Raw genomic sequence first — 23,794 nt, forward strand, 5'->3', positions numbered from 1 at the left:
TGAGATCAGCAGGAGGAAAGCCGCAGCTTAGGCACACACACACACACACACACACACACATAAACAGACACGTAGATACACACACAGAAATGGCAGAAGTGTTATGTAAGTCTGATAACTGCTGGCTGCATGGAGAATGGTTAACTTTGCAGAGAGAGAGAGATAGAAAGAGAGAGAGAGAGGCCAAACTTGTTTGAACGGTACTCATCCATGGATCTGCTCTGCAATGCAACACCCTCTGATAAGATGCCCCTCTAGATAATAGTAATAAACAATAACAGCAGGAGCTACAACCTTCTGACATGAAGCCCTTTTTTAATGAGAACGTGAAGAACATGGCTCATTGATCCAGAGAATGCTCAAATACCACAGTAATACATTCCTCTCTCCCTTCATATTCACAAAGGGACTGGTTGTGGGAAAATACCTGCGTTTTTGTGTGCGTGCGTGCATGTGTGTGTGTGTGTGCTGATGAGCATGCGGCCATCGAAGTGGCAAGCCTGGCCTGTGTTGTGTTGATCGTGGGGTTTAATAAATCCACAGTGCAAAGTGGCTTGCTTCCTCCATTTAGCTCTCTTTGATAGAGTACACATAAAGAGACAGAAACCGTAGCCCACACGCTCGTTAAACTCCAACCAGAAACTGTAAACCGACGCACCCCTGGCTCGTTCAGGCCGCGAGGGGCCAGTGGCTGTGTGACCCTGTGTTTTATCTGAGCACTCTTTTCCTCCTCCAGGCCGCTGAATACACTTCCCTGTCTCCCCGTGCCGCAATGACCGAGTGAGAAGCCATTTATTGGAGCCTGCCAAAGTTCACCTTGTAGGAGGAGAGAGCCGAGGAAGCCGACTGCTCGTGGATAACGAGCTGCATGGAATGTGCCACTCAGACCAGGCCGGCTCCACCCACCATTAGCAGCCACTCATTCCCTCTGTTTTTTTATTTTTATTTCTCTCTCTCTTTCTCTCTCTCCTCTCTCTCTCTCTCTCGCTCTCTCTCCCTCTTTCTTTCTTTCTTTCTTTCTCTCTCTCTCTCTCTCTCTCTCTCTCTCTCTCTCTCTCTCTCTCTCTCTCGCTCTCTCTCTCTCTCTTTCTCTTTCTCTTTCTCTCTCTCTCTCTCTCTCTCTCTCTCTCTTTCTCCCTCTCTCTCTCTATCTATCTATCTATCTATCTATCTCTCTCTCTCTCTCTCTCTCTCTCTCTCTCTCTCTCTCTCTCTCTCTCTCTCTCTCTCTCTCTCTCTCTCTCTCTCTCTTACTCCATCACTCTTCCTCCTCTATTCACTCTCATGCTCTCTCCAACTCCATTTCTCTTTCTCCCCCCATCTCCCCATTTCACTTTCTTAATTCCCCAAAATTATGTATAAATTTGAGCGCGAAATACCGTAAGTTGCTTGCAGGTTGTTCGCCCCGGGAGCAATACAAGCTAAAACCAACCAACCACAATCAACGGTTGTTGATCAATGTTCTAACATGTCCTTTCCCACAGACAAAATGGCCCCATTACTTTAGAGTATTTCCAGACTTTTAGCATTACTTATCTAAAGTGAGTGTTACTTATTAAACTGAGGAGAGACTCTTTTGTCCTCAGCCCAGAGGGACTGAAGCACACAGCAGTGTATTATCCATATGGATCCTATCACCCCCATAAAAGCCTTATCTAGAATCCTATATGGTTAAACCAACAAAGAGAAGAAAGTTAAACACACAGACGAGAGTGCAGCAGCCCAACCTTGTCCAATCACAGACATTTTAAACAGGATCCCTTTCTCTGCTGAATGACAGGTTCAGGAGACTGATTGTAATGTGGTTACCTGACTGTTTGTGTGGGATCTCAGGTTTACCTCTGCACCTGCTCTACACTTCAACTGACACCTCCCGACAAAATCAGTTGGAGGGGAAATAAGTCTCAGGCTGGTCATATAATCCGCGTTTATAAGGGACACGCTTGTTAAAGTATTATTAAATAAAAAATGTAGAACATTAGGCGTAACATAAGATTTGATGGAATGTATGAAATATGAATGGTTCTGTGAAGACTTTTTAATGTTCCAGAGAGGAATTCATGCCTTGGAAGAAGTAATCCGTGTTTTAAAATGACCAACCACGAGATGAGAGGCTGTTGATTTGACCGTAACAAACCAGTTGATTTTTCTGGGAGCAGCATAAGTGGAGCATTCACAGTTGTATGAGCTGTCCTTTGTCTATTACATCAGCTCAGTGGAACACTGGCAGAAGACAACTTAAGTGCTTTGATTCAGCCCTGCTCTGTTCTCAATACTGTGCTTCAATTTGAGTCTAATTTTTTGATAAGACATGTAATTACGTTGTTATATAAAACTCTAACTCTTTTTACTCTCACTGGTTTATGGAAACAAATCCCCTGTAAAAAAAAAAACCAGATTATTATTATAAAGTCTAACTAAACTGACTTTAATTATAATATGAATACAACTATTGCAAATAATTCAAATATTGCATTTTATCAATGACGAACTCATAACAAACCAACTACAACATGAGATACCTCCACGCAACTCGATCTTAAGTGGCTCGTGCACCTCAAATCCAACCACCCGTCATTCTCCAAATGGGGGTCACAAAAGGTCAAGTCACTCGTGACAATAACATGTTCTGGATGGACAACTGTCACGGCCACAGCCGTGCCCCCCTGTTGTTTTTGGTTTTGCCCTGCCCTAGTGCTTCCCTGTCTCATTGTCTTCACCTGTGTCTCGTTGAGTTCTCATTAGTTTCATTGTGTCCACCTGTGTCTTGTTTGTTTCTGTGTATTTAGGCTCCTGTTTTGTGTCCATTCTTTGTCTTAGCATTACCCTTTGTCGCTGCGTGTTACCCTGTCTGTGTCCCGGTTTTTTTGTTGTTGTAATAAACCCTTATTTCTGCCATGCCTGCCGACTCCCCTGCGTTTGGGTCCAACCCCACCTCACGTCGTGACAGACAACTCCAACCTGTTAGTGAGCAGCCCTGCCCAGTGGGGAGTGGCCTGTGGCCTCACCACTCTTTGAACAGCCAATGTGTCCTTGTCCTATCGTCACACTCCAGGTGCCGTATCCCTGTGGATTGAACTACAGCAGCTGCCTCCGAGTGGTTGGACGCCAGCAGTCTATCACAGCATGCGTGTGTGAAACCTATAGACGGGGCTGCCAAACGTGCCAGTCAGTAGTGACAAGGCACCCCAATGCTGCGCTCCAATTTAAATGGCTGTCAGTCTCTGCCAACACGGACGCATACTTCAAATTAGGAAGCACGAAGCGTCAATCTTTTGGATTCGCAGAGAAGTCTGACGTTTCAGGGATGCAATTCTAAGATTATCGAAACTCAGTTCAGTTAACGTTCTCATGCAGAATCCAATAGAGGCATTGATTAGCTTCGCTATTGGCCTGTAACCTCAGTTCGGCCCCAACCTCTCTAAATAGTCCCACAGAGGCCATACGTACGGCAAACAACTGTGAACAACTTCCTCCTGTCAAGGAAGAACAAATATCCCAGCACAGACAGGGGACAGGAGAGGGACCTCGCCATGGCAACGACTCAGCAGCAGTCGCTCTGTACACTGTTAAAGGGGCCCTCGTAAATGACAGTTAAAAGTAAGGGGTGGTCCCCCGGGCAGAACGAGAGCAGGGTGAGCGCTGGTGACAGACTCTTTGAATGTAACAACGTCTCACCGTGACGATGTGCAATATGGGTTTTTTTCACTTCCCATGATATCCAAAATAGAAAGAATGTACCCCTGTTTGTTTTCTGTTTAAGACAATTTTATGTTCAGAAAATTTCCCATAGCTTATATTTCCCTTGGCAAACCACTGCTGTTTATCTTATTTGGAGGCCAGTCATGACAGGAAGTCAATGTAGTGATGCAAGCTGACCAAAGAGACTGAGACTGAATGAGAATGAGACCAACAGAGACCGCACAAGGTCTTGCACACCCAGAGCCCACAGAGTCAACCTCTCTTCTGCAAGTTGCTTTCAGGCGGCGAAACTAGACTGGCCGAGTGTCAAATTAGCCAGAACAACAGTAATAACATGTAATGTGATCTAAAAACAGAAAAACATAAACTCAGGACTATACATGCCCCCCCCCCCCCCCCCCCCCACACTGTTAGTCAGCTTCCCCTCAGCAGTGTCTCCAGGCACGACATAAACACAACAATCTCATCCTGTCATCTCATCTCAAAGCCCATGAACTCTTGAGATGCAAAAAGGGATATGAAAAGTTGCTTTATCATAATAGAGACCATTGAAAGCGGACAAATACACCATAAACACTCTCTCTCTCTCTCTCTCTCTCTCTCTCTCTCTCGCTCCCTCCCCAACTGCCGTTTCACCGTTCACCTGGCACTCGGTTTGACCCCAGATGGTGCCTGCTTTAATACCGCTGTTCATAGATGAAACTAAGGACAAATCAGAGAAAACAAAGAGTCAAACATTGTGTCATTCACGCTTCTGAGTGGGTGAGGCCGTTTCCCTCCGCTTGAATGACACGAGGCGTCGAAGAAACCACAGGGACCTCTACCCTCATCATCTCTGTCTTGCCACACTTCAACCCAGCGCCGCAGCACTGCAGCGTGCATCCTAAGCTGATGTCGACAGCTTAGAGTTTGATACAGAGGATGTAACATTCACACAGATATCACCTGTCCAGTAACTGGTGCATGATTCCTTTTAACCATGCCATGCAGCAACTGTGCATTGTCAAAACATTTCTGCCGGTCCAACACTATCAAGCCTGCCTAAAGAAAAATCCATAACAGTCTGCGGGGGAAACACAGTATGTTATGTTTCAATGTACTATCGAAGTTTCATGGTTTGTAACATCATTTCCTGACAATCCATAAGATTACTGTAGAACAGCACAAATGTAGGGATTGATTCAGGGTTTTTTGCAGGTACAATGACTTGTTCAAATGTCACAAGCAGAAATAGCAACAACAATCTCATGAAACGTCCCAAATGTTTGAATCTGTCTGGTGTAATAGCTCTGGCTTAAATGTCACAATGTCTCCCCACATTGCAGTGTAGCGATAAAGAGTTTTTTCCACTAAGCATAGGAGGCTTAAATACCCATCTGAGAAATTAATTTCTAACAAATTCAAGTCAAAGTTTACAATTCATGTGGTCCAGAAACGAGTACAAGGATTATTTGCCACATGTTCAGACAGAATTGTAGAACCAGGCAACAGACACTGACTAAAAAGAGGGAGTCAGGTGGCTAAGCGGTTAGGGAATCGGGCTAGTAATCAGAAGGTCGCTGGTTCGATTCCCGGCTGTGCCAAATGATGTTGTGTCCTTGGGCAAGGCACTTCACCCTGCTTGCCTCGGGGGAATGTCCCTGTACTCTGGATAAGAGCGTCTGCTAAATGACTAAATGTAAATGTAAAAACTCACATGATAGTTCTGCATTCTCTCTAGGCGTGTACTGAAGACCAGACACTGCTCACAACTCCAAGGCCTGTTTACCCAGTGTGTGTGTACGGAGAGACAAAGTGAGTGTGTCTGTACAGAGAGAGAAAGCCGGTGATTCTAGTGCCAAGCATGACAGATGGGCAGTAAGCACCAGCACGCTCTGCCACCTGAGCTACGTGGGAGAGAAGATCTGTGTCATAGCTGTGTTCAGAGAGGCCTCTCGTCTTCCTGGCAGAGCCTCAGCTCACCACCGCTTCACTCAGTCTGTCCTCACTGTGAACGTCTCCTGCATCCCCAATCCCCCCCCCCTCCTTCCCCCCTCTCCCGTCTTCCCTCCCTCTACACACGCTCTCTGTACTCTACATATGACCCCTTCAGGAGGAAGGAAAGTGCCTGTTCGGCATTGTGAGAGACATCTTTCTTCTTGTAGAGTGCTGACTAGGTCCGGGGACTGCGCCACGCTATTGGGTGCCCGCCAGAACCCCTCCCCCCTCCCTCCCCCCCCCACACGCACACACACCCACACCTGTTGTGGCACCACGCTAATTCCAATGTGATAATTTACCGACTTGTAAGCCAGACTGATTGGGGGGGGGGGGGGGAGCAAGGTGACACAGGGCCAAAGATAGCTCCAGTATGCTATCTGTGTAGGAGCATTTGTGTAGGATACGTACATGTCCGTGAGCTTGTGTGTGAGCTTGTGAGCTTACACACAACCAAACCTGATACCTGCACACACATGCCACATAGGATATACACTGCTCTGGAATACACACACACACTCCACCACCACACACATACACACTCCACCACCACACACACACACACACACACACACACACACACACACACTCCACCACCACACACATACACACTCCACCACCACACACACATACACATACACACTCCACCACCACACACACACACACACACACACACACACACACACGCTCACACACACACACACACATACACACTCCACCACCACACACACACACACACACACATTCCACCACCACACACACACACCCACCTATCCAGGCTTCTATACTGGGGTACTGTACCTATGTAACTGTATACTACAGTGACATGGCATGAAGCTATAGCCATATTTATCTACCTCTGAAAAAAACATATATGTAGTTACCTTGGCAACCCACATAAACATCGAAGCTCTGTAAATACTCCCAAAATACTACATACACATAGCAGAATAAACATAAATGCATGAATAAATAACAATTTAAAAGAAAAAGGACTCACCTCTATACTTGGTATTAGGCTAGCAGTAGGAGTTAGGGTCCAGACTTCGGTACGAGAGGTTGCATCCACCACACAGAGCCTGCAGAGGAAAGAGAGGACTCATGAAACGTACTTAATCTCTGCATGGAAACAGCTCAAAGTCCTCAGCTTAGTTACAGTGGGCTCGCAATGCTTTAAGTTAGAACTGATTATACTGGAATTCTTCTTACTAGTAATCGGCTGATCCATACAGAATGCATAAATCCTAATCAGATGTCCTCACACACAAACACACACACACACACACACACACAGGATCAATCACTCAGTGAGAAAGACATGGATCTAAAAGACAAACACTGGACTTCATGTGACCAGCTTACCTCCGAAGCTTACTCACTTAATCCTTTAGCCAAATGAGGTGACTAACCTATGGCTTTGGACGGTCCAGGAATTAAGAGTGAATATGTGGTAGGCAGCCTATGACTTTCTCTGGATGGACTGTGCATTTGCAAGGAATGTATGCAGTCCCAGTGAAGGAATTATGCTTAATATGTCTACTAATGATGTGTAAAAGAAGCCCTTTCCTAGAAGCGCTCTCCTCCCCTATGTCCCTTGAGATCATTCATTTTTATTCCTCACAGGGAAAAACTAGAAAGCAGAATGAATGCAGCTTTATATGTTCATGTACTTGGTTTGCTCTGGCAGGACCTCCCCCACCAACCCGTTTCTTTTCCAAATTAACTCAAGACGATTCACTACATACTGTACACACTTGGTTGTAGAAATTGCATAATTGAGAGAACCACTGAATCTGGTACAAGGCAATCTTCATCGATTCATAGCGAGGCCATCTGAGGACTATTAAGGTGTGCTGTGGATAAGAGCGTCTGCTAAATGACTAAATGCGCTGTGTTTTGATTCAACTGACACTTTGTCTTCAGACTTCAGACTCTTCTATAGCTGCATCTCCCAGTCGATATTACTGTGCCGCTCCATCCTCTAGTACTCTACATGAGCTAGTTCTGCTTTGTGTCTTTGGCACACTCTCTGTACCTGAAAGCTCACTTTTTACTTTGATTTGGCAGGTTCAGAGAGAAAGTCCACTCCTATCTCACATCTGGAAAATAATCAGACACTTCTTCTTATTTTTTTACTGATATTCAAAGATACTGTGTATCTTAATAATATGCAACATTCTAATTAGAGACATGAGAGACTTAAAGACATTTCAGTTAACTTAGTTTTAAGAAAACTAAATACAAACTTTCTAAACTCTGTAATACTTGGTGCTGAATGTAGAATGGCCAGTTTTAAAGGGGTCGGTGATGTCACTAAAATGAGCACAGAAGACTATTGATGGCTACTGGACTGGTTCACACTTCACAGAGCAAGTAAAAAGAACCAACTACATGTTGGGATTGTAGAGAGAGAGCTTCTTCCTCAGTACTCCCAGGGATAACCTGTTGTCTGTGGGATTTATGGTGTTCCACACAGAGGATGAGGGGGTTTCAGCAAGTTCAGGACCAGCCTGGATGGATCAGGTCTGGTAGTAAATAGGAAAGCGGAACTGTCAGTATGTCTGCTATATAGGTCACTTGAATACACTGTGGCTCTGCCCATGCTGACATAAGATCCCACTGTTTACACCCCATATCCTTCACAGCATCTTCACAGCATCTAGCACACTAGCACACTGTCAGTTACAAATGTTTACTGCAGGTAAATACAGTGTACAATCGACAATAGATATTTTTGAAGATGTGTACAGGAATGTGGGTAACACTTTATAATAAGTCAACGCTTTTTGGCATTTACAAAGTGTTAACTAATAGTTAGTTAATCCTTTATAAAACATTTTGAAACATTAACAATACATTATTAAATAGTTAATAAGCTTATTATTAAACACTATGTTGATCATTAATAAACACTGTTAAAAATTATGTATTTTATTCATAATACAATTCATAAGGTGTTTGATAACTGCATTATCATACTTTATAGACAGCTTGTTAATATAGTTGCAAACCAGTAGTTTAAAGGTGTTAATGGTACATGAGCTGGTATAGAAAGCATTAGCAAATGGTGAACAAACCATTTACATTACCTTTATAAAGCATGAGTAAATAACTAACAACATATTTACTTATGTCTTTAATTAATGTATCAAATACATTAATAACAAATAAATAAGTCAAATACAGTATGTACACTTATATCTGATATCTTAACAACTATTTTATAAAGACTTACTAATGATGCAACTTCTAGTACACAACTAGTAATGCAAGTTATAAAGCATTTACTAACTGTTAGTTAAGGCTTTTGCGTGACCTAATCTAAAGTGTGAACTATTTATGCCTTATTAAGCATTTATAGAAAGACTATAGGCCTATAGATGTTGTGTTTTGGTTTTTTAAAAGAAATAGCTGTTAATTTATTTACCTGGGTAATAAAATAGTATTTTATTTCCATTAAGAAGCAATACAGTAGAATTGGTATAAAAGTTGGTTACCCAAAGCTGTATTTTATTTTCCAAAAATGTCTGTAATAAACTGGAAATGTTTAGCTACTCCTCAACAGGTCTGCAAACGCCTTTGAAAGCAGAGATTTGTTAAAACGTTCAAATCGTTTTAACAAATTGAGGCGACAAAGCGTTTGCTGACCTGTCAAAGAGTAAACATTTGGTTTCTTATATACTACAACAATACGTGGGAAGATCCCAAATCAAACACGGCGAATCTGGAGCAGACGCCATCTTGTCAGAGCAATCAGCTGCACTTGTACTGGTGACGTCACTACATCTCCAAGGCAACATATCAACAACTCTTTTGAGAACGTCTTCTGAACCAATAAGAACAGCATATTGGTTCAATTGCAACAACAGTACGAGCGTTCTGATTGGCTAATGGGTAGTCATGCCAGCCGCGTATTAAGTCTTTATATATATCTATGCGCGTATTGACCTCATCTGCGGTCTGATACGTATTCTTATTGCCCTCCGCTGATGTCATCTTCAAAATGAGCGAGATCGAAGAGTTTTACTAACCAGATGACAGTGAAGACATCAACAGCGACGAGGAAATTCTTAACTTTCTAAAAGAGCAGAAAAGTGTGAACACGAAACACGAGATAAACGACAAGCGCTAGGCAGATTGCTAGGTTTGGTTGCTCATATTTCAGATTGGTTGCTAGGTGCTAACACCTGAAACACACCGTGAGAAGACTTGAGTAGAGATGGACAAAACGACATGTTTTAAATGAAAAGAGCTAAAAATGACATATAATAAACAACTTACTAACCTCGACCGTTCGGTCATACCGGGAAATATCAAACTGAGGTTTTAACTTATCGACCGCTGTCACTCTCGGCTAGTACAGTAGCGTTAGAGCTAAGTAGTTAGTAAGACACATGCCTGTCATTACTTCAATAAAATAGTAATTTTGTGTATCACATTGTGTTGTGTCTGTTTCCTTTTGAGAAACGTATGTTCAGCCTTTGTGAATGTGAGGTTCGAGAATGGACAAGAATACCTTAATAAATAACTTATAAATGTTTAATAAGGCAGAGATAGTTCACACTTTAGATTAGGTCACGCAACAGCCTTAACTAACAGTTAGTGAATGCTTTATAACTTGCATTACTAATCAGAAGTTGCATCATTAGTAAGTCTTTATAAAATAGTTGTTAAGATATCTGCTAAGTATTGGTGTACATAATGTATTCGACTTGGCGTACATTAATTAAAGACATAAGTAAATATGTTGTTAGTTATTTACTCATGCTTTGTAAAGGTAATGTCAATGGTTTGTTCACCATTTGCTAATGCTTTCTATAGCAGCTCATGTACCACTAACACCTTTTAAACTACTGGTTTGCAACTATATTAACAAGCTGTCTATAAAGTATGATAATGCAGTTATCAAACACCTTATGAATTGTATTATGAATAAAATCTATAATATTTAACAGTGTTTATTAATGATCAACATAGTGTTTAATAATAAGATTATTAACTATTTAATAATGTATTGTTAATGTTTCAAAATGTTTTATAAAGAATTAACTAACTATTAGTTAACACTTAGTAAATGCCAAAAAGCGTTGACTTATTATAAAGTGTTACCGGAATGGGTTTTACAGTGGGGAAAGTAGATTCAAAATCCAATGCAAAAAAAAAACTATTGACCTAGATAATACCGGAATTGTTTTCAGTTGTTCCTCTGACTTTCAAAACACTCAACATTCAGTTGCTTTTGCTAAGTTTTTAATGTAATACCCTCTAGAGTAACTGAAACCTTGTAGGCAACCCACTGTGCCTACAAGTGGCAGCGTGCACGAGTTCTTTCAAAACCATTTTAGGCAACACAAGCATCTTACAGTGAATTCCTAGAAGAATTCAAGCTTTTCGGCTCTGGACTGCAGCAAACGTGCCTTTAAGACGCGTTTCCTTTGTGCTGCCTTCGAGTTGTCAGACATCCCAACCTGCAGAGACTCATTTCCGGGAGGTAGCTCATTTCAGCAATCTTCTTTTCTTCTGGGTATGACGATTGATTTGGCGCACATGCTAATCCCTCCGCCCTTAAAGCTAGTCTCTCAGGGATGCGACGCTCAAACAGGCAGGCTAGATTAGCGGACCAGCTGCCCAGTCCCCGCTGCACTCCTCTGCTCCGCTACGGAACACAGGGAGGCAGAGCAGGAAGGAGTTAAGTGTTCACACGGTGTTGATAGCCTCCCGACCTTGTTCGGTAGCTTCTTATCGAGCTTGCTGGGGAGGTCGCCTGAGATGCTGTAGGCCTCGGGTCACCTGTCACTCGAGGGAGAGACTCCCCTGCGCATTCTGTGGCATTGTGCACATTCTGTGCGAATGTGAGTGCGTGCGCGTGCGCTTGTGTGTGTCAGATCAACAGTGAAAGGGAACAGGCTGTCTCAGGAGCTAAGTCAACATCATTATCTCATTTATTTTCACAAGCAAAGAGAAGATCTGTACTGAGAGCAGTTGGAGAAAAAGAGAGGTAGAGATAAAAGAGAGATAGATAAAGACAGAAACAGATATTCTATCTAGACCTTATTTGACACATTTGGAGCAAAGAGAGGCAAACTTGAACTTGACCCTCCCTCGTTAAAATAACAGGTCCCTCGTCAATGGCAGTGAGACCAACCTGTAGCTGAGAACTTACAAACACTTGAGATGTCTTTCCTTAGGTGTGTGTGTGTGTGTGTGTGTGTGTGTGTGTGTGTGTGTGCGTGCGTGTGTGTGTGTGTTCCAAATACAGTACAGATGATCCGGCCACAGCAGATTGAAATGTAGCTCCTAATATAGCAGAGCTAAAAACAATGCCAGTAACTACAGCTGATGTGGCTCAGATAATGCAGTCTCTATTCAATCTGCCTTGGGTCTCTGCAAAAAGAAACACCAGCCCTTAGTGGAGGAATACTGGATGACCAGAGGTATTCCAAGGTTCCTGTGGTGACATTGATGCTTTTAGGATGTATTTCAAAATGCTGGAACGCTGTATCTCTTTCCACCCCTCGGAGCCAAAAAAGGAAGCCACTGACCACTGAATGCAAATTCTACCTGAGTATTTGCGGCCAACAGCCATTTGACTCAAATGGCCAGGTATCCATTTCTTTTCTCTATGTCTTTAACAGAGGAAGGTGATCTGATTGCCAGCGAGGCCTCAGCACAGTGAGGCTTAAGAAAGTTTGCCAGACCTCACTACTGAATCAAATCCCTTTGTTTGCATATTATGGAAATCAGTTGAGCCCTATTAATCTGTGGGTGTAAATCAGGAGTAGCTTGTGGTGTTGGGTAAACAAGCATGCTGGGAGGTATGAAAATGAAGACTTAGACTTCACGACTGAGCGTTCCCTGGAAGTCATCTATGCAACAGTTGCCAAAACCCATAGGCTATAGGTTTTGCTTATAGTCTGTTCTGCGAAGCTATTAGCCGTAGTGATGACTCACAAAAACAGAGAAAATGTAACCCATAGAGGACATTGATCAGCTGGGGCCGAACCAAAATGGGGCCCGTCCTTCGCAGGCATGCCAAGTAAAACACTTCTCTACTCGCGCTGCAGTCAAGAGGACAGAGAGAGAGAGAGAGAGAGAGAGAGAGAGAGACAGACAGACAGACAGAGAGAGAGAGAGAGAGAGAGAGAGAGAGAGAGGGGGAGAGAGAGAGAGAGAGAGAGAGAGAGAGAGAGAGAGAGAGAGAGAGAGAGAGAGAGAGAGAAAGAAAGAGATAGATGGGAGGGAGGCGGGGAGGGGGGGTGAGGAAGCAGAGTAAGGTGGAATACCGTTTTGACACCCCGCTCAGGAGAATGAATGTTTTTCAGATGCCTGACCCAATTACCTCTCCATCAGACTCCCTCTATCTGAACTCTATAACACACAGTAGGCTGAGGTCCAGATACGGGGGCAATGTACAGAACGATCTGCAAAGACCACTGCTATCACTGCAAATATTGTGAATATCAGAGCTGCTCAACTGCCAAAGGCTTTGTGTGTATATGTGTGTGTGTGTGTGTATGTATGATGGGTGTGTGTGTGTGTGTGTGTGTGTGTGTGTGTGTGTGTGTGTGTGTGTGTGTGTGTGTGTGTGTGTGTGTGTGTGTGTGTGTATGAGTGTGCATTTGCATGTGCTTATGTGGACCTGCGTATCTATACATCTTGACTAAGCTGGTTCAATAATACACAACTTACTCTCTCCCGATTGTCATGTGATATATTCACATCATTACATAATGACATGTTTAAATTTAGGAAACAATTTCAGAGTTGGTTAATGAAATTGTGGTAAAGGTCAGTGATCACATTATCCCCTAAGATTGTGAGCAGCGGGTGTGTTTGATCCGAGGGTAAGGACAGGCCCGAGTGTCACTACAATTATTTTGGATTGTCATCCCACGCTGGAACAACAACATACTAGATAAGTTACACACTTAATGGACACTTATACACACACACACATATACCCAAACATGAATTGCACACAGAGCAAGTGTTCACACACACTCCTACAACTAGACCACAGCAGTCTTTATGCAAGCTTATGCAACATTAAACTGTGCACTCTCTCGAATAACCGCTAGCCTGCAACTTCGCAGGGTAGGTTGCCGAGAAACCAGGTTACCATTGTTTATCAATGCCTGACAAATAGCAGCGCACTCATGCCATGAAAAACAATGAAACAATTCTCTTTACAACCGCAGTCAAACGTATCAGGAAGAGGAACATAAAACACATACACGCGCACGCCCGCAACCACACACACACACACACACACTGTCGTTGGTGAGTGCGAGAGCGAGAGACTGCGTGAGCCGGGCGGACGGGTTTGTCGTCGTGGAGACTCCAGATGTGCGGTGAGAGGGACTCCCCAGGGTCGTCTGGAGCGGGCCCAACCTGGCCGGAGGTCAGGGACGTGCTGCAGAACACAGACCCCCCCCCCACCCTCACACACACACACTCCCTGTCCAGGCCTCCACCAGCGCTCCTATCCCTTTGATAGGAAACAGTCGCTCCGAACTGTCATTTCAGATGAAGTCCGCGGGAATGTGTACCTGATCCCTGGTCCGTGCCTTCCCGACACGGTTTAGACGTCCTTGTACAAACAGAGATGTGCGCTGCATGAAAAATTATGTGTAAGTGCATTCATGTGTATGTTTCGTGTGTGTGTGTGGCTCATATTTCAGTGCTCTCAGCCACAGTGGGCTGTGTGTGACAGACTAACATCTCGGAAAACGTCTGAGTGTACCAGCTGAGTCCTGGGCTCACAGTGGTGTTTCATACTCGCTGTTCCAAGGGGTGGAGTCCAAGTACGCGGCACCATGTGAGATGATGTGTGTGTGGACTGCATGATAGTGAGGAGGGTTTGGTGTGTGTGTGTGTGGGGGGGGAGGGGTGTTAGATTTGCAGGCTCATGCCTGCACGTTTGACATTGTGCATGGAACATTTGTGTGTAAGATGTTTGTGTGTGTGAGTGTGTGTGACAGAGAGAGAGAGAGTAGGAAAAGGCACTGCCCTATCTTACACAGCCGGGCACTAATCACAGAACCATCGCATCATGCTTGGTAGTTCAGGTTACTACCAAGAATCCTCCCCCCCCCCAACTACAGTGGAACCATGAGAGACCAACGACCCTGAACTATATATCTCAGTGTCTCAATAAGACATTACTGAACAAAACACACAGGCACTTACCCCTCTTGTACACTCCCTGTCCCCCAAATACACACGCACGCATGCACACACACCTTACTTGTTCTTGGTCTACATTAAATCGAAAACAAAACTACTAGTTCAAACCAATACGCAGCCATGGGTAGACTGACAACCCTGAACTTTATCTACAATCAAACTGCTTTCATGCTTACTCAGCTGTATAGTACTGTATCTCTCACAAACACAAACACACTGAAACACACACACACACACAGAAACACACACACAGAAACACACACAAAAACACACACACACAGAAACACACACACACACACGTGTGTGCGCTCCAGTCTCACAGTGCACACGCACCCTTGAGGCACTGAGCATTATGATGGCCGATCAGGGCGTCCCAGCTGGCATTGCTCTCTCCCTCCCTCTCTCTCCCTCTCCTCTCCTTCACTAGTTAGACAAACAGTAGGCGGTGGGGTTTCTCTCCCAGGTTGTCCTCTGCCAGCATCCTCTCTACTCGACTGTACTCAATGTCCTTGGAACATATCCAAGTGGCTTCTCGCCTCAGGTGAAAATACCTCGTGAAGCCGTAGTTAAAAAAACACATTACCATCTGACGCAGGCGGGAGAGCTTATTCTGGGCAGAGATGCTGAAGGATGCCTCACATATCTCTAAACAGGTAGCTCAGGTTTGTGGAAGCTTCAATAGACCGAGCTACAAGAAAATAAACCAAACAGCGTTGGAATAGATAATTTCTGTCCATACCTCCGTCGACATCATAGTCTAGTAAACGAAGAGCTGGTGTGTATTAGCGCAGGTAGGTAGGTAATTGTTAAACTACTTCTGCTCAATGGAATCGTGAGATGGTGAATGGGAACTGCATATTGTATGTGGATCGTTCTATGTGACAGCACCACAAACAAAAAATGCATTCCGTCCCGTCCCCCCCAAAACACACATGGGATTACATGATAACTTCATCACATGCACGGTTGCAAGGACACACACTCACACACACACTTTCAGATGCACCAGATACACACCAGACACTCACACTTGTGTGTGCAAAAGAGACACAAAAGATAAGAAATCCAGAGGCCCTGCCGTGCCTTCGTTATCTGACGCGTGAAGCAACAGGTGTGCTTGGGGGGGGGGTTGAGATAAGGATCAAGACAAGATGATAAATGACGAGGGGTTCAACACCAGCAGCAGCTTGATCAATGAAGACAACGCCAACAAACAATATGGTCCAGTGTGTGGGGCTGTCAGTGTGTGTGTGTGTGTGGGGGGGGGGGGGGCGCCGTCCAGAGGCCCTTACACATTCCCAGCATACTGTTCATTGGGGAACCTCAGAGGACATCCAGTTGAGTGGGCTAAGTTGCATCCCCCCCCCCCCCCCCCAGTATCAGTAGAGTTCCATGCAGTAATGAGCACGGTGTACACGTACAGTATCTAGAGCGTTGGTGCATGTAAACAAGGTTGCCGGCGCTGTCTCACGCTCTCGCACGGTAACGCAGCAAGCTCCCGTTCACGTGTGCGAGAGAGGGCGCCGGGAGATTCTCGGTGTTGCAACACATAGGCAACGATCTCCACTTTGGTGTCCTGTGTCAAACCCACAGGTGACCGTTAACAGGTCCACCTCAATGGATGGCGTTGGGCTCCACAGGGTTTGCGGGGACAGTGAACAAGTCAATCCTCAGGCTGACCTGGTCCCCAGTCCCCCCCATGTCCCCAGGGAGCGCTACCAGGGACTGGGAGTTTGGACTGGGAAGAGAGGAAGGAATGCCAGCACAATCTGGGTCGCATTCACGCTAAGCCTGCCATGTAGTGTGGAACATGTGGAAGGAGCAGGTTGAAACATGATCAATTATCTAAACATGGTATGATACCTCTTTGACTCGTGTTAGCCCGACTATGCACATACATCCATGTGCTCCGCTCTAAAAAGCACACACACACTCACTCACACACACACACACTCACACAGGGCATATTCATTCCCTATGCTTCTAATTCCAGGGGCTGTCGTGGGTGAATAGCCATAGCTTTAATGAAAAGCTGTGTGCTTCTATTTTGAGGGTTGACTGCACAACAAAGAGCGCTTATTTGGTCTGGCAAATGAAGACATATACAGATCAAAACAGGGGCCTGGTTTAAGTCGTAGCCTTCGAAATCAAAAGGCACAATAAAAAGAGAACGATCAAGAGGTGGATCCACCAAATCCTGGGCTCCTGGGAGAGCGCGCTCTCAGAAATGTCCTGAGGTATGAAAGATCATGAACACAAGCCAATAAAAACACAGCGCTCCTTAACCATAGCTCTCGCATTCATTTCACCCGTTGGGAATCTGTGTTATTTGAGTACAGTAGCTGCGTTTCTTGGAGAACACCTATGTGCAGCGCGGTAGTGGGTAGGGTTATTCATTACCTTAAGAGATATGATGCAGTATGAATTCTGAAAGTGGTGAATTGTTCTGACAGACAGGTGGAAGTACAGAGAGGGTACAGAGATATTAGTTAAACAGCTAGGCCTATCTGGCAATTACTGATTTCATTACAGTGAGGAGTGGAACACGTAGTGCCTGTGAGAGTATTGCATTTCATTGATATTACAAAACCTTGGATTAAGTCAATTTTACATGAGCTTTAACCAGTTCAGATTACAACCATATGTCCCCTCCACAATTTTATTGTTGGAATGTTTAAGAAGCAATGCTGCATAATTTGTTCAAGAGAAAAACTAAATCGCATGTCTCGTTTTTTATTTAATCATCTCATTAGTATGGTAATACAGAATGGATCCTGCTTCGATTGAATACAACCGTTTTAATGACAACAGAATGTTCTCCCTTGGGCCTCTGTACTGGTATATGAGATTAAGATTCCCGCAGGGAGTAATGACACTGATATGCTGCTGGGTTTAACTACACTGAGAGCAGACCTATCTCGCAACACCAAATCATCATACCAGCGCTACACCCAGCACATAAAAAAGAACTAACAAACGTATTTCCCGCAGCCCTGGCGCATATGCAAATCTGTCCCGACTTCCTTTCTGTTCTACTGCGTAAAAACACACAGTTCTTACTGCTTACCCAAGCAGGCCAGTGCCAACCAGTGTCAGATGGGATCCAACTCGTAAAAGCGTTCCGACTTGGCAAAAATAAACCACCCTGGTCGGCCAGCCAAGTGTTCCTGATCATGAAAGAGGTTGTAAGTAAGCTTGCCAGTAGCGTAGCTAGCCTGCCTGGCCGGTGTCGCTGAGAGAAAAGTGAGGCTGTGTAAAAAAAAAACGGCCTCATATCTCCCGGAAAGTGAAGTTTATGTGTTATTATTTCCCGCAGTGAGCCGGGTGTTGGCTGCTGCGGGTCATTCAGAGACGACACAGAGGGCTGCAGGGGTTAGAGACGGGGAGAAGAACTCCGTCATTCTGGAGGTCACAGGGGAGGGCAGGCTGGGGCAGCGATCGGCATGGAAAACACTCCAGAGGAGACACCGGCGCGTCAACAACACCAGGAACAGAAGACGCAGCGAGAGACACCGCAGGACGGATTGACAGCAGCTCTGAGGGGCAGACAGACAATGACACAGACAACAGCCGTTTGCAAAAGACCTTTGGACGGGAACGGGGAGCTGGCTGTGTGTACGTGCGTGTGTGCACGCTCGTGTGTGTTATCTTCAAGACACCAGGGCCCCCAGTGGCCTGGGCTGACCGCCGTCAGAACACACGCTGATAATCCCCCGTCATGTTCAACAGGACGCCGTGCTTATCAGCGGGGACGCTTCGTAGCCCTCCGATCACGCTGCAAACGGACTCAAAGTTCAGCTCCCACTGTTTGAACATCACCATGGCACCCGTCTGTCCTTTTTCACACACACACACACACACACACACACACGCACACACACACACACTATTACTGTAATTGCATTTTACATTTTATGCACTAATGAGCCTGGTAATTAAGTGGCATGCAAGACGAAAGGTTACACTAGGTGATTTCAGACTGATGATTCAACACATGGTCTCAGCTGGTCTTTTGCATGAACAACAAGATTGGCCTCGCTTCTTGTTTTAAGAAACCTGCTGTGAAGAGGCCTTGCATCTGCTCCCTCCGCCTCAACCTAAACACTGGTCACATGACTACCCCGGAGATTTCCATACCTAGCTAATCTAATCTATAACTCCAGAAGGCATTATTAATCATGTAATATCTGATTATCTATTCCTCCATCTGACATTTACAAAAAACTCCTGCACATGTGTGATCTACGGCTAGAAGTCCCAGAGATGTACGCCCTCCAGCTATTTACACAAAAAAGTCCAGTTTCGTCCAGTTTTGACTGTTTAAGCACTTCATAAAGTATAAACAGAAGAAGAAAAAGATCACAGTAGTCAAGGACAACCTCTCAGAAATCAAAAATGGTCTTCACGTGCAAAATCAAAAACTGGTTGAAATAACAGCAAACCAACAAATAACCACAGTTTCCTGCAGTGTTTCTCAACATAACAGCTTAACTAGGCTACATAAACAATAGGCCATGCTGCCCCCTTCTCAGTTCTGGTGTTGCATTAAAAGGCATTTCCAACTGAAATAAGCAATTCAAATATTGCATGCTTAAACCACAATCTTGTCCTACTCATTCATGTGAATGAACAAGGGTAGTGTCAATGCTGTAATTATCTGGTTTATTCGTTGAAACACAACACACACTGAAAACACAAACATCCATGCCTCTAGGAGCATCTGTAGCTCAGTTCACAACTACAGCGTAGATTTGCCAACATGGGCCAGTGAGAAAATAGTCATCAAACGCTAAAAGAATCTTGTGTACAATCTAAATTATTATGCAGTCATGCTGATACAATAGTACAGTGTATCTGAAATCAATTGAATGATCTTGTCATGCAGTTAAATGGCTTGTGGAGTTATTCGTACGAACAGGTAGTCAGACATGACGGATGCGGTGCTCTGAATGGCTGCGCTTCATTTCAATTACATGCATCTGATGACATTTTTCAGTTGAATGCGTGTGCCTTCTTCACCGGAGTCTGGAAACCAACCTGCAAGCATATGGCATATGGTTGATATAATCTAATTAAATGTAGACGTAGACCACGTAGGGCTTCTGGCTACCGTCCAGCAAAGGATAAGAATTAAAGGTCAACTAAAAGAGAAGGCATATATCTTTTTTTTTTTTCTTTTTTTTTTTGGAATATTACAGAACGTGTTGGCTGCTAAGTGGAGAGAGTCAACACAACACTGAGCTCATCTAGTTCCCAGTCTAACATCTCTGCCACTTTCTCACTATTGAAGAACTACTGTACCTAGCATGCACACTCTCTTTTTCTCTCTCTCTCTCTCTCTCTCTCTCTCTCTCTCTCTCTCTCTCTCTCTCTCTCTCTCTCTCTCTCTCTCTCTCTCTCTCTCTCTCTATCTGCCTGCCTAGACCACTGTGACATCATAATACAGTGGATTCAGCTCCCAGTCTGGTTATATAACTGAACTCTTTCCCATCTTTTTTCAAAGCATTCTGCACCCATAGAAAGAAAGGGAGAGGCACAGGACATAGAGGGAAAGACAGCAGAATAAAACAATTATAAGAACCTTTAATAACCAAAAATAGAGAGAGGAAGAGAGACAGACAGCATGTTAGAAAAAGAAAAGTTCCCCACGCTGGGGACGGCTGGAGAAGGTGACCTCCCTCCGTCCCCCTGCAGGCCCCCCGTTCACCAGCCATCCCAAACACATGGGGAGAGGGGGGGGGGGATGACGGTATATAGACCAGGTCACACAGGGCTAATTCAGGACTGGTCCTCCAGACCACTTCTCTCTCTCTCTCTCTCTCTCTCTCTCTCTCTCTCTCTCTCTCTCTCTCTGTCTCTCTCTCTCTCTGTCTGTTTGTCTGTCTCTCTCTCTCTCTGGCTCTCTGGCTCTCTTTCTGTCTGTCTGTCTGTCTGTCTGTCTCTCTCTCTCTCTCTCTCTCTCTCTCTCTCTCTCTCTCTCTCTCTCTCTCTCTGGCTCTCTCTCTCTCTGTCTTTCTCTCTCTATGTATCTCTCTCTCTCTGTATTTCTCTTTTTCTCTCTCAGTCTCTCTCTTTGTCACACATTGTCTCATGCAAACATGATGCAGTCAAATTAACTCAAATTAACTCATACAAATTAATTATTTTTACTTAACATGCCAACGGTTGAAACATTTAAATAAGTTTGTCAGACCATTCTTAATTTGCTTGTGATAAAACTGATCCAAAATCAGCAAAACAACCAAAACTTTTACAAATCTGTCATTCTATTGTGCTGCTCCCCGTAAGCAAGGAATCAACATCTAACAAAGACAAAAAGCACAAAGTTTTAAACCAGCAACTACTTATTAATGTATCGGTGGGTGTGCTACCACACCAGACTACGGTCCTGCTAGCATGCTGTACCTTTAATCTTGAGGATGTCTGATCAATTTCATGCTAAAAAACAAACACTTAGTTGTCTGCTCGATGACCATGTGTATGCATGTCTTTATAGGTGATACATATGAAAGTGCATTCTTGCCTCCAGCTGTCAGTTTGTCTGGTACAAAACCAGGTAGGAGAAAGACTTGGAAGATCAAAACGTGAACTGTTGATTGTGCTCTGAATGCACTTTTACATCAGTCAACTCTCAGAAATGCAATTGCAATTTAATAGGGTACAGTTATTTGTTTATGATACTGACCATTTTGGGGGGGAATTCTAGATTAATTGGTAGTAAATGTCTAGAACCTGAGTCAAATTGGCTATAAAACAAAAATGATAACCCACATTCCGATGATATTTACATGATTGCCTCGCTGTCAGGCAGTCAATGATTAAGTCAAAAATTGCGTGCATAATTCATACCTGTGTTAGAGCAGGTGTGGCAAGTTGTGCTCAGTTGGCAAGTTGGACAGTTATCAAGTTATTCAGAGTAGTACTGTACTACTACCATGGCCTGGGCCAAACGACTAATATTTGCGCGCAGACTGTAAGAGTGAATACTTCTGTGTGTAGTTTACGTACGCGCGTGCGCGCACCACTGTTTTAATACGACGATATGGGCGCTAGAGTAAGCACATCTAATACACTAGCTAAATACACAATTTGATATGACTATGCCTACACAGCATGGAACTCTGTAGTGATGGTGATCATGCAGGCAAACAAACTATCGGAGGCCAAGCCGGAGATCCAACCCACCATAGCAGAGAAGCCTGCCGTAGCTGCCTGATCTGTCAAACCATGCAGCCGATGTTCAAGCTATAGGGTGCCGTCGGACAGATACGCAAATAGGCTGCAGCGTGCAAGACGTTAGAGATAAATGTGTGACCCACCTTATGATTCTTCGGTTGGTTTGGACTTGAATACGTTGTTAAAACTGCAAATATAGCGAGAAAGTCAGGGGTTCCCCGTATCCAGCGCAAGTGTAGTGATACACTCTGCTACCGGGGTAAGTCCTCCACCAGGCGTAGCCTGCCGTCAAATACTTATCGGTCAGTTCCTCTTTGACTTCAAAACAAGGTTACAGTTCTATCCCAATTTTGAAAATTTCTTGAGGTGTGTGCAAAATGTTTTGCTCCACTAAGCGTTTCGGTGGGTTGCCACGACAGGGAAATGGAATCAGGAGAATACTATGATTGCTCCTCCCTCCTCTAGTACAGTATGGGGCGCGCACGATTCTGGGCCCGCATAAAACAATTATTAAAACTATCTACCGCTCTCTACAGGACTAACAGTAAAATACAAACACATCTGCATCTGTCACACAAAAGCCATTCGTGATCAGTCGTACTGTTTGTTTTCGGTAACGATAGTTAGGAGATGCTCATCATCCTTTGGCAGCCTCACACATTGTGGCGCGTGGAACGTCGCGCACCTTCTTGTCCTCATAAACGGTCGGACAGAGACCGCACCCCTCCCTTTGGAAAGAGAGACTGATACCTTGTATTACCCGCGACGGGAGAGGAGAACGGGATGGGGTTAGGTGAGGAGAAGGGAAGTACTTAATGCTTCATCATTTCGGCGCAGTAATTGGGCTATATTAAGTGAAAACAAATAGGCTATCATTTCATTATCTCTAGCCTACTATTTTACATTTCTAGACAAAATAATGTGAAATACATAATCACAAGGAATTCTATAAATATTGAATCTCAGAATCAGACTTTGAGTTAATTTTAATCTGGCGACAGTTTGCAAATTGTGAGAAACCACACGTGACCAGAACAAAATTGTTTGCTGTGCTAAAAATCTTATTAGGCTATGTCTGTTTCGTGTGTTCCTTTCATGCTTTATGGAGCTGTTTTCACCTCAAGTGGCCTCCGCTGTGAGATAGAAGTATACAATAATTAAGAAGAATGCTTTCTATCATAATCCCCGGCACCGTACTGTAGATAGCGAATGGAGAATCCGTTTTTATAATATAAGAAAGCAAACGTTTGGTGGACAAACCAACAGCGGAGTGCATTCTTTGTCTAGTACTATCAGAATAGCCATATACTGCTGAGAAACAGCATAGCATCTTACATAACGATTTTTGGGAGGACAAAAAGCTCAATAAGCGACAGCTTTTCAACACAGACAAGCGGTCATTCCTAATAGCATGTATTGCTTTACAAACGCTCTGACATTTTACAGGTGATATTTGCAGTTGATTGAATTAAATGTAGAAAGCTTGGTTGATGGCAGGCATTTGATTACATTTACATTTAGTCATTGAGCAGACGCTCTTATCCAGAGCGACTTACAGTAATGTAATGTGTGTACTTACAGTAAGTACAGACATTCCCCCGAGGCAAGTAGGGTAAAGTGCCTTGCCCAAGGACACAACGTCATTTTGCAGAGCCGAGGATTGAACCAGCAACCTTCTGATTACTAGCCCGATTCCCTAACCGCTCAGCCACCTGTCTCTTGTTCTGATTAAAGGATTAGCCTGACATCCATA

At 44.2% G+C, this 23,794-nt stretch overlaps 1 protein-coding gene across 1 annotated transcript in view; it reads right to left on the reverse strand.

Annotated features, from left to right (window-relative positions):
- The window catches only part of LOC134031681 (thyroid hormone receptor alpha), an 81,192-nt gene extending 58,515 nt beyond the window's left edge, over positions 1 to 22,677 (reverse strand). Inside the window, exons 1-2 of the mRNA XM_062475387.1 lie at positions 22,185 to 22,677; positions 6,680 to 6,758 (exon numbers count right to left, since the gene is read on the reverse strand). The gene's annotated coding sequence lies outside the window, so the exon portion shown is untranslated. The remainder of the gene's footprint in view (positions 1 to 6,679; positions 6,759 to 22,184) is intronic.
- Between the last annotated feature and the right edge of the window lie 1,117 nt (positions 22,678 to 23,794).

The sequence above is a fragment of the Osmerus eperlanus genome, chromosome 12, assembly GCF_963692335.1.
Source record: "Osmerus eperlanus chromosome 12, fOsmEpe2.1, whole genome shotgun sequence".
NCBI classification, from domain to species: domain Eukaryota; kingdom Metazoa; phylum Chordata; class Actinopteri; order Osmeriformes; family Osmeridae; genus Osmerus; species Osmerus eperlanus.